General features: G+C 36.9%; 1 protein-coding gene across 16 annotated transcripts in view; it reads left to right on the top strand.

Annotated features, from left to right (window-relative positions):
- LOC114656263 (eukaryotic translation initiation factor 4 gamma 3-like) overlaps positions 1-12700 on the top strand; it is a 271004-nt gene that overhangs the window by 119798 nt on the left and 138506 nt on the right. The gene's annotated exons all lie outside the window — the stretch shown is intronic.

Here is a 12700-nt window from a genome sequence, read left to right as displayed (position 1 = left end):
GTTCAAATAGGTGACTATTAAAAGCTGTTAGTGAGATTGATGAAATATTTGTAATTTGTCAGTGCAGTAGGATCTACTCATAAGTTTAACACTTGTAGAAATATATGTTGATATATATTTATATTTCTTTAGTTATGTGGCATGTATTGAACCTAAACCATTCAAATATCTAGTTATAGCAAACCTTTGTTTTGGCAGCATCGTTGAGTGAGGTGTATGTCAACTAAACACAATTTAACATAGGTCAAATCTTTAGAAACTGTCATAAAACAATTATCACAAGTAGAACAACAAGCACTGATGCAGAAAATAAGGTGATTTAAGATACTAAATCATATCAAGTGTAATTTAGTTTACCATATTATCAATAATGCTACTGTAAATATCATTAATATCTCATACTTTCAAATTCAAGTTTGTTGTCTTTCAATATTTCCCATAAACTAATCATAAGAATACAATATCAGCCCAAAAATAGATTTGAAATGCATATTAGTATTTACTTTTAAACCTGAAATTATCTTGGTTTGCATCAGAGTAAGAATGTTTGAAGTTGCAGCAGGTGCCTGTGAAAGATACCCTGTACAGTAAAAATTATTTTTTGTCATTTTCATTGCGGTAGTCTGGCATGCTATTTTACATACATATTTCTTAAACCACTGGCAGATGGCATTTGCAACAGTATATGAGCACCTGTAGTCTTTGTTCCGGGTAATAAACATTCACTTATACAAACAAGTACATAAGGCCACAGGAAAGGAGTTTGTTGTAGAACTTCTCTTTTAATAATACAGTGACTCATTCTTTATTGCTGAGGGTCCAGCCTGGAGTTAAACCACCCCAGTTGAGTATTCTGGCTATGCTTGCTTATAAGCTTAGTGTCTTGAACTTCTTTCACTACTACTTCAGCCTCAAAAACTGAAAGATGTATATCACAGACATAAACATAAAAGGCAGTTAATAACCTCTTTCATGCAAAACATTCCCCATGAATGTTTTCTAAACCACTTTTTTCTGCAAATTGCAATTTGTTTTGCAACAGGCATTTGTCTTGTTGTCAAGTACATTAGTATATGTGGATTTGCTGCATTTTGTAGGTGGTAAAAGAGAACGTTGACATCCTTGGTGTCCTGCCTCTCCCTGTTAATTGCAAAAGCCTTATAAGGTTGTAAAAGTTATTTTAGGTTTTAAGTTATTTTAGGTGTTAGCAATGAAAAGTTAAGTGTGAAGGGAACATGGTTTACTATGTGCATGGAAGAGCAAAGATATAGTATAAAGATTTTGTCACTACTGTGAACATGTACACTAGATGAACAATTTAATTTGTTTGTAATTTAAAGAATATTAGACTCAATTTAGAGCTGACTTATGAAATGCCAAATTAGCAGTGCTGTTTAAGCTAGGTCCTGTCATTAATTCTCTTGAGAAAGACCAAGTGGGACAGTCACTAACAAGAATAATGCAGTAAGGAGCCAATTTTAAGTAATCAGAAAATCTCATTTTCATTTTTTTACTGGAGGAAAGCCATGGTATCTAGAGGAAATCCTCACACTAACAGTGGAAGCTACTGATTTAGAAAGTAAAAATTGAGACCATTTCAAGCCGTGTGGCTATCTTTGTACCTGTAACTGGTCATTCAACAGTGAGAGAATAAACTGCTCCATTTGTTCATTTCCAAAATAAAATTTAGTGAGTGTTTAAAAACTTTCACAATTGCAGACATTTGTGTGACACAGTTCATGATGTTTTGAAGCATACTACAAGTTTTCTTAATGGTATGACATGTAATTTGTTAAAATCACAGAGAGACACTGTTACCAGGTCTGCTAAAGCAGTGTATTTCATTGCCAAAACCAAATCTAACATTGTGTTGTTTTTTGGGGGGGGGGGGTTTGAAGCCATAATAACTTTTTTTAGTATAACAATTAAACTGAAGCAAACCGTGAAATCAAATATGACACACTTTTAATGGCATGGTACCAAATAGAAAGCAGTCTCCAGTTATGAGTAATTACAGAAGCTACAGAAATAAGCAAATCAAAATCTGATCATTTAATATGTGGCACCTTGAAAACTGCAGAAGAAAATTTGTTTTACAGGAGTTCTGAAATAATGTATTGATTTTTCAAAAAAGTTTTAATATTAGGACAAATGTAAAAACAAAGCGAAGGCTTTAGAAAAATGAAATCATATGTTGTTTATGACATTTGCCATTTGAAAGTTGAATTAATGTGATGTCGATTTGGTATTACTCTTGTTCAGTTTTATTAACTAGCTAATGTTACCTCCTTATGCTGCTGCAAACGTAATTCTCACACATAGCAAATGTCACACACTTGACTGTGATTTTTCTGGCAAAACTGATTTGAGAAATGTGATGTTACAAAGCAGTTTTAAGGTTTTTGTAAATATGTTCTTAAGAACCATGTGATTTTAACTATTGCCAATGAATACATTTAGTAAGTGCACATAGTAAGATAAGCAGCATGCAACAAATAAAATTCAGGCCCTACTCTAGCCTTTGAACTGAATTTAGATTTCTTTCAAACAATTAGCCGAAGTGCCTTATGAGTAGGCCCCATTCATAATAAATGTTAAGAACCTGATGTGCCAAGAAACACAAGTACTAATCTGAAAAGTTTTTATGTATTCCCAAGTTAAACTACTCCTTTACTGGATGCAAAGGTAAATGACACTGGATACATTTAACAGAGGAAATACTGCTTTAAAAGATGTAATCAGCAGTGTTATATGTGCAAATGTTTCTTTGCAGTTTACATTGCTTAAAATTTATATTATTAACTTTAAGATAACACTACTTCCATCCCACATATAAATGCTGTATATCCTGATGTTTTTTGTAAATTTAAAAGGACAAAAAATGTTACTTGATATTTGACAGCATGTTGTCAATTTTTACTCAGATGTTCCAATGACTGGACTAGTTGGACTAGACCACAGAAGATGATACAGCAGTGCATAGGTTAAAAAAAGTATTTTGATATTTAACACACAGTTAAACCTTTGTCAAATAATAAGAAATTTAAACAATGTGAATTAGATAACTATTCATTCTTGCAAACAAATAGTGACTTTAAATTTTTTATAATTATTGTAGTGTACCCTAGGATGTTTGCCACATTCCTTCCTTTCCTAGATATTCTTTTACTGTATGTAAATAAAGTGCATGTTCTATATTGTTATGTGGTGTGCAAAGTAAGAGTGAGGTCCCAAGATAAGTACACAACATCATAAATAAGTCTAAACTAAACAGCCCTTTTCTAGGTTTACTCAGATTAGCTAATTATCACATAAAACCCTTCTTCTGTTTTCCTTCACTTTCCACATTCCTTGCAATACTTTGAGGTGTGACTCATTTTTTCTTAACACTACAATCATCTTCCTCTCCCTATCTGACATATCCACTTGATCATTCTCATCTTTTTCCAGCTTTGGCTTCTTCCATGTTTCCCCGAAAATAAGACAGGGTCTTATATTAATTTTTGCTCCAAAAGATGCACAAGGGCTTATTTTCAGGGGATATCTTATATTTATTCATGTACAATAATAATCATTTATCCAGATACAGTCATGTCATCTATTTCTGGAATATCGTCATAACTCTCCACATTCAAACCCTGAATTCCAGCCTTAATTTCTTGCTACTCCAGCTGCTTTTAGGATTGATGTGCATGCTTCGATGTTTGATGAATGGTTCGATGTGGTGAAGCAAAACCGAAATACAAAAAATGCATCCGTGGTGCTTTGATATTCAAGCATCGCATATTCCCCAAAGTAATGACATGATACATTTTAAGTCTTTTTTTTTTTTTTTTTTTTGCACCTTTACAATACCATCAGAATGTACGGTGGCGTATTTGAGCCACAGAGAAAAAAAAAAAAATAAGGACATAATGAAAATGTTTATGTTGTGATTAAAGTGGATATTTCAGCTTTAAACTCAATGTCCTCTTTAATCCCGTAGTTTACTTTGTCATTAAAGTAGACCATTGTAAACGTCATCTTAAAACCGACCCAGTTGTTAAATTGCTACGTGCTACATGCTGACCTTACAGCAGCAGCAAGCAGCATCGCCACACAGAACACATTAAATTTATAATATTACAGCTCTCTGCACATTTAGTATTCTTAGATTTGAACTTGATATCACTTTCATGATGAAATGCATTAAAATATGTATGTTACATTTTACACATAAATCGTTAACTTTGCTTAAATAATGAATACTCGTAAATAATTACACATACTGGGGGTGACACGGTGGCGGAGGGGTAGCGCTGCTGTCTCGCAGGGAGTCACGTCCCTTGTGATCCCTGCCTGGAGTTTGCATGTTTTCCCCGTGGGTTTCCACAGTGTGCTCAGTTTTCCATACAATGACATGAAGGTTTGGGGATTTGGTGAAGCTACAATGACGTTAGTGTATGTGTGTGCTTGTGTTCACCTTGTGATGAGCTGATGCCCTGTCCAGGGATTTTGTTTCTGTCTTGCACCGATGCTTGCTGGAATGGGCGCATCCCCGAATCGATGGATATAATCATTAAACATCCCTTTCAGAGATATTGTGGCAAGGTGTCCTCGGAATTTAATGGATGTTTCAGGCACATGCGTTGCATCGTGTGAAGTATAAACCTGGCCTTAGGCACCTTACTTTTCAGCAGACTATCTTGACTAAGGCTTATTTTTGGGGTAGGGCTTATATTATAGAGCAGCCTAAAAATCATGCTGGGGCTTATTTTCAGGGAAACACGGTTGTTCCACATTTTTCAGCCATGTCTCACTCATGGAGAGTAAACTGCTCCTCGTATAGCTGTCATAAGTTTCCCTTTAATACTAAAGAGACTTTAATAGTTAGAATGAGGGACATCTCTCAAAATCTCTTCCTCTTACCTTGCTGTCTCCGCTGTGCCCACAACTCTGTCTGCTTTCATCCTGTCACCCAAGTAGCAGAACTTTTGTTACTTTCTCCAAAACAACACCATTACCAGTATCTAAATTTACACTATCTCTACTCCCTCACAATTTCTACATACAAATTTCACACTCCCTCCCAGGAGAGTACTCATCAAACAATTACATCTCTTAGGCATCCATTTCTAACAACCCAAGCATTAGATTGTTATTCCCAACAATTTTACCAAATACAGCAATGATTCTACTTTTTCAATGTCTTCTGCCCAATACAAACCATCACCTTGGTTTTCATCTACCATGAGGTCCTTTAGTTCCAGTTCATTTTTTCCCATTAATATGAGATTATCTTCCCCAAGGTAGTCCATCACACATTTCTATGGTTAATGCTTTCATCATCATTAGTGAACTTATTTTACTTTTGTCGAGAATCGTCCTTTCACACAGAATAATATTGCACATGTCTAACAACCATTCAGCTCCAGGACTTTATGCAACCTTCATTGTTTCTGACACCACTTCAGTTAGGCCTGCTGCTTTACTTGTCTTTATCTTCTGCTTTCTTATATTAAATATCATTATCCATTTATCCATTTGCTCTTCTCATTTACTGACTTTCCATATACTTTTTCCAGGTATTCTTAATCCCATTATTTTTTCTGTGTTCACCTGAGCATTTTTCAAGCAATTTACACCTACTGCATCCTTTCTTCCTACTACTGTCTGCTTTGTAATTACAAACACAAGTCTCTTTCCTTCCTTCCTTGTCCTGTAGCTCACTTGTAAACTTTTGTTTCTTGGCTTATTGTACCCTCCCATCGTTTTTTTGGTTTTTTTTTTTGCATTTTCTTTCTCTCTCTCTCCCTTACAGCGTGCCCTGTGACCTTCTGCCTACATGTGGGGCATATGCTGAGACTTTTAACAGTTGCAACATGCTCACTCACCCTTTTCATTTCTGCCACTTTGTCTGTACATTAATCCCATCACTGCTTTCCCACTGAAATACTTGTAATTACAACTGTTCCCACTAAGCATTCTCACACCTGTACCTTTCCAACTTGATCCCCTCTGTCTTTTTAGGGCTTCACCAACTTTGCCAAATTTTCCTTTCAATCTTCCATTGTTCCAAGTCACAATTCTTATGCTGCTCTCCTTCATACCTCTTACTTGCTGCTTCTCTTAAATGTCCTTTGCAACCAAGCCAGCCTCCCCACAGTGTACTAGGTCTAGAACCATCATAAACCTCAGCCTCTGGTTTGGCCAGGTTCTTTACCTTTTCATTTGATGGTAAGAGCACCCACATGTTACTGTGGGTTGTACCAAGGGCTGGGTGGTGTGGAAAAAAATCTTATCCCAATGCTTTTTTTCATATCAGACAATATTGATATACAGTACTGTATATCACAATATAAATCAAATCACTATCTTTGTCAGGCTTAAAGGTTCCTTTTTACTTCTAAGTAAGGTCTGAAGATATAAGATATAATTTTATAGTTAATTTTGGTTTAAATACTATTTATTTTCTGTCACAAATGTATTTCAAATAAATAAAATAGGTATAAATAATAAACTAAAATCTTACTTCTGACCAGTCAAAAGCTTCAAGTGTTACAGGAGAATTCTTTGGTCAATTCCAAATAAATAAAATAGTTAATGCAAAATAAAGTCTAAATTCTGAACAGTAAAAAGATTTCAAGGTTTACAGGAGAATACACTAAATTTGTTGGTCAACTCCAAATAAATAAAATCTCAATGCTAAAATCTTAAATCTAAAACTAAAATCTTAAAGCCTTCAAGTTTTACAGAAGAACAAAAAGTAAATTCTTTGGTCAGTTCCAGATAAATAAAGGTTTTATTAATTCAAAATGAAATCTAAAAAAAAAACTACCCCAGTACTGTATCTTTTCTTTTGTATAGCTTCAAACTCTTTTTTTTAAATGGTTGGGAAACAAACCCACAAATAGACAAAAATATTCAGTATATATCTTCAGTACAAAATCCATCAGCTTTCAAATGTAAACAAAAGAGAACATAAACAAAATTGACATATTTACTCAATTGTGGTCAACTTATGCTCCAAGGTAGAAGTGTGCACTGCGGGACTTGCAAGACCCAATGCAATTGCTTGCGATGCGGGACTGATTTTCACTATTGCAGGCAGGAGCTGGTGGTCGATACCGATGTGCGGACAGACGCTCAGAGAATTTAAATTTAAAATAAAATGTACATTAATTTTGTATTTGTAAATAAAAAACTCATAATTAATTTGCTTAAACAGTTTGGACACAAGCATATACTGTCTTGCATGTAGCCTTCTCAAGATTGCAGAACCTGGAGACAGCCTTACATCAACAGCATTAAAAAAGGAGAATACAACACTGAAAAACTCAGTAAAGGGAAGTCCGACATTTGGTAGTCAATTTCAATTGTTATCAATGGTGATGGCAACTAAGTACTGTTTGCTTGTTGAGATAAATTTGCTAACATACAGTGGGCACAAGTCAGGCACCTAAGGTTTAAAGTGCCATGTGTGTGCAGTAACAAACGGTCAAACTAAACTGACATGCTTGCCAAACCTGTCAAAAGTAAGAACTAACGTTAAAAGTGAAGCACATGATAAATGTGTGGATTTTGTTTGCAAGGATATAGGGCTTTATGACACAGTGTTTAGTGAGGGCTGTATTCAACGTGAGCAGTACCTGGTTGACACAGCAGCCATAAATGTAAAGTCTGAAGTTTAAAGAGATACTGCCCCATTGAACAACTGTATGCATGACGTGGTAGAAAAGGCCAAAAAACTGATGGAGGATATTGTATGTGTAATGCTTGAGACTGTTAATAATTATGGGTGTGCTGTCGCAACTAATATTTGGACAGACAACTTTGAGAAAATCTCTTTTATATCTGCTACCATCCACATATTAAAGGGAGCTACAATCTTCTGTCAAGGGTGCTTTTAGCAACCCTATTTGAAGCAAGCGCAATTAAAAGGGGTGAAAACATTCATGGTTTACTATTTGAAAAACTTAAAATTGAGTTTTTGGAATTGACTGTTACTGACCGAGAAACAAAAACAATTACTGCCTTGCGTGGCTACACCAGATTCGACTGTAGTGCCCAAATTCTTAACACACTTCTCTTGAGTGTGGCATAAAAACACCAGCAATGATGGAGAAATTAACCAAAGTTGCACAGCTTCTAGCTAGTGTAAAAAAGTTAGTCAGGCATTTTAAACATACTGCACAACAAGGTAAGCTTACAAGGTCACTCAAACAGGTCTTTGGTGACAACATACAGTGCTTAATTCAGTGTTGCAGCAGTTTGACAACAAAATGATACAACTGTGGTCTCTTTTCTGTAACCGTTCAAAGATGTGACAACTGATTTAGAATCAGATTTTACTGAATGAACTTGTCAAACAAACTGTTCAGCACCAACTCCTATCCACGTGCTCTACAAAGTAGCATCATTTCTCAGCCCAAAGCTTCTGTATCTTTTATTTAAGAGGATTACAAAGGCACAGGAACAAGAAGCAATTTGTAATAACTGTGATTTAATGCAATTGCATTAAATCAAAGAGTGCAGTGAAGTTCACTAGTCTTTCATCTAGGAGCTTGTGAGCAGATGAGGAGATGCCTGCATGTTCACAGTGCTTTGCTTGGTTACAATGTCCTTGCATTGATAAGCAAAAAGTACTGTGAGAAAGTGGAGTGTGTTTGTTAAGCTACCAGTAATATGTCTAATCTTGTATGTGCGACTTGTACGCAGTATGTTCATACAGTAGATCATACTTCATTTCAATATAGAATAGTAATTGATTGCCTACTCACAAAGTTTTAATAAGGCATGTTGCTAACACTGCTCTTTCTTTATCCTTTCTGTGAATAAGATTTCAATATAGAATAGTAATTGATTGCCTACTCACAAAGTTTTAATAAGGCATGTTGCTAACACTGCTCTTTCTTTATCCTTTCTGTGAATAAGATGTGCAGACTTGTGCTCAGAAATTATTTAAGTCCCATCGGAAGATCTGTATTAAGTAGTGATGAAAAAAAGGGAAAAGGACAACTTGGCCAAAAAAGGGAAACCTTTAGCCACCGACTTGTACAAGATCATGTTAAACAGGCTTATTCACCTTCCATATTTTTCCTTAATGGAAATTGTTTCTGTGGGAAGGTGCAGGACAAATGAAGCCAAGTGTAGTAGTTGGCGGACATGGGTTTAAAAAAAAAATAATAATAATAATCCATCCTCAACAACAAGGCAAAAAAAAAAAAAGGAAAGGTACAAGAAATCTCCATTAGTGTATTAGGTCTAGGACTGTAAAGTCTTGCATTGTGCATGCTTTAAAGGATAGCGTTGTTTCAGTTGGTACAAAAGATTAGTGGCATTACCTGTCTTTGTGGGAACATACTTTCGACACAATTTGCAGTGTATTCTATTCTGCTTTTTGTCGGACTTTAAATAGCCGAAATAGCTCCACACTACCGAATTCCTCTGACCCTTTTTTGTTGTCTTTTGAGCCTTGGGCTGTGTCTATTGGGGTAATGCATTATTTCTTTGGTAATGCTGTTTTTTTAGTTTTCTTTAACATTTTCTGTCATCATTTTCTCTTTTATCTCGCTTCTACTCTTGACGTACTGGTGTGCACTATGGAGTTAGATCACTGCCAAAAGTCAGTGTTCAAGGAAAAACGCATTTTTTAGGCATGAGTGACAGTTTGAGTGCATTTTACAAGCGCAAGTTAACTCCATAGTGCTTGACTGCTGCTGCCCCAGCATTAGCACGTGTGCTGCTGCTGCCAGCTGCTACTGTGCTCAGTATTGTGTGTGTCAACCTAACATGATGTGGCTGTAACTCTATTCCAGCCAAATGATTGATTCAGTGCAGTTCTATTCTCATTATCATTTGCTTTTCGTGTTGTCTGTCATGACATGGATGGAGTTCTATCAACCATGTCTTGTATTTCTATCGAGAAAAATGATAATTATCTTTATTATTTTATTGCCCAGCCATAGTTGAGCCTTGTTCATGCTTTGTAACTGTGCTCATCAATTATCATTTTGGTATCCCTGGAGCAGAAATTTATAAAGTCAAATGCTCTTCCTGATATAATACCTCCTTCTGTAGCCATTTATAACGGACAAGAGGGGCCTCATGTATAAATGGTGCGTACGTACAAAAATGTTGTGTTCGCCTGTTTCCACACTCACATCGCGATGTATTAAAACTAAACTTGGCATTAAGCCACGCACATTTTTACACCAGCAAACTGGCGGCACCCAGCGTCAAAGCAGTGCTACACTTCCTGTGTGGTTTCCTTTTATTTTTTAGATTCACATCCCTGACGCGGCTTTATCAAATACACTGAAATTAACCGCATATTGTTTATTAGTTTAAGGCATTTGATTATAATCAACCTGTAACCATATAATGGTGCACAGAATGACCAAACTATTCCAAATACTATAGCTGCTTTAGCTTTGTTACTCTCAGTGCACCACTATTTAACCCACTGTATCTGAGTGTGGAATCACAGCTCTACAGCAGCTGATTGGAAAGAGAATTATCAGGATACAGCATTTAGCACACGCTGTCTCAACCATGTGCTACCACTGCGGTAGCAATGAGCTGGCTCCCATTCAGGGATTGTTCCTGCCTCTCGTTGTTTGCTTGCTGGGTCTGGTGTGACCCTAGATCGATAGATGGATGGAATAATTAAACATGTACTACGAAGATATTTTCTTGTTTCATAAAAGTTTTGAAGAATCTGCGTTCTAAGCTCACAGATGGTTTGGCATCTATTACAGAGCTGATTGTGTGGCGATTGGTTACTTGGAAAAAGAAAAGGAAGGACAGGAATTGGAGTTTAGTATGTTTGAGAGAGACAGTACTGCTGCAATAAATTATTTCATCGAAGGTCGCGCACGGCACAGCAAGCATCTTGTGGGAGGCAGGAACCATCTCTGAACAGGGTGCCAACTCATTGCAAATACTGTCCCCAGCATGTTTACATGCTTTAATTCCTATCATTATGGACATATCAAGTATACATCTTAATATTTAAATTGTTCAGAGAGCTGTAATATCATTAAAGTATTCTGTGTCCTGTCGGCAGAAGAGAAAGCCTGTTTAAGAAGCACATAGTGATTCACACACGTGGAGTACATAAAAGAACACACAGAATACAAAGCATTTAACGTGCTACTTTAGTTACGATGGAATCTGAAAAATTAGTAAATTAAATGATTTTAAGATGAAGTTTATGGCGTTCTGCTTTAATGACAAAATTACGTGATTAAAGTGGAAATTTCAAGATTAAAGTTGACATTTGGACATTTTTTTCAACTGTGTCCCTATTTTGTTTTTCATTTCTCTGTACTTTAATACGCTTCCATATGACACTCAGACGGTGAGCTACGACTCGCCTTTTCACTGCAACTTTGATATCTGACCACTTCTTATTTATTTCCTGCACTTTGTGACTTTATGAACTTGAACTTTCAAGTTTCTCCGTCACTCTGTTACTCGATCAACTTCCTTTTGTTGTTTATATCACTGCTTAAACCAACAAAATTACATTTTTCCTTGCCTCTACTTGGTATTCGCTGAAATTCTTCTTTTTCCCCCGTGCTTTTGCCATTGTCTTTTCACAGAACACAAAACATACAGTGCATCCGGAAAGTATTCACAGCGCATCACTTTTTCCACATTTTGTTATGTTACAGCCTTATTCCAAAATGGATTAAATTCATTTTTTTCCTCAGAATTCTACACACAACACCCCATAATGACAACGTGAAAAAAGTTTACTTGAGGTTTTTGCAAATTTATTAAAAATAAAAAAATCTGAGAAATCACATGTACATAAGTATTCACAGCCTTTGCTCAATACTTTGCCGATGCACCTTTGGCAGCAAGCCTCAAGTTTTTTTTGAATATGATGCCACAAGCTTGGCACACCTATCCTTGGCCAGTTTTGCCCATTCCTCTTTGCAGCACCTCTCAAGCTCCATCAGGTTGGATGGGAAGCGTTGGTGCACATCCATTTTAAGATCTCTCCAGAGATGTTCAATCAGATTCAAGTCTGGGCTCTGGCTGGGCCACTCAAGGACATTCACAGAGTTGTCCTGAAGCCACTCCTTTGATATCTTGGCTGTGTGCTTAGGGTCGTTGTCCTGCTGAAAGATGAACCGTCGCCCCAGTCTGAGGTCAAGAGCGCCCTGGAGCAGGTTTTCATCCAGGATGTCTCTGTACATTGATGCAGTCATCTTTCCCTTTATCCTGACTAGTCTCCCACTCCCTGCTGCTGAAAAACATCCCCACAGCATGATGCTGCCACCACCATGCTTCACTGTAGGGATGGTATTGGCCTGGTGATGAGTGGTGTCTGGTTTCCTCCAAACGTGACGCCTGGCATTCACACCAAAGAGTTCAATCTTTGTCTCATCAGACCAGAGAATTTTCTTTCTCATGGTCTGAGAGTCCTTCAGGTGCCTTTTGGCAAACTCCAGGTGGGCTGCCATATGCCTTTTACTAAGGAGTGGCTTCCGTCTGGCCACTGTACCATACAGGCCTGATTGGTGGATTGCTGTAGAGATGGTTGTCCTTCTGGAAGGTTCTCCTCTCTCCACAGAGGACCTCTGGTGCTCTGACAGAGTGACCATCAGGTTCTTGGTCACCTCCCTGACTAAGGCCCTTCTCCCCGATTGCTCAGTTTAGATGGCCAACCAGCTCTAGGAAGAGTTACGGATGGGAGTTACATTGGGAC

Source organism: Erpetoichthys calabaricus, chromosome 8, assembly GCF_900747795.2.
Source record: "Erpetoichthys calabaricus chromosome 8, fErpCal1.3, whole genome shotgun sequence".
Classification (NCBI taxonomy): domain Eukaryota; kingdom Metazoa; phylum Chordata; class Cladistia; order Polypteriformes; family Polypteridae; genus Erpetoichthys; species Erpetoichthys calabaricus.
This window is presented reverse-complemented; position numbering and strand designations above follow the sequence as displayed.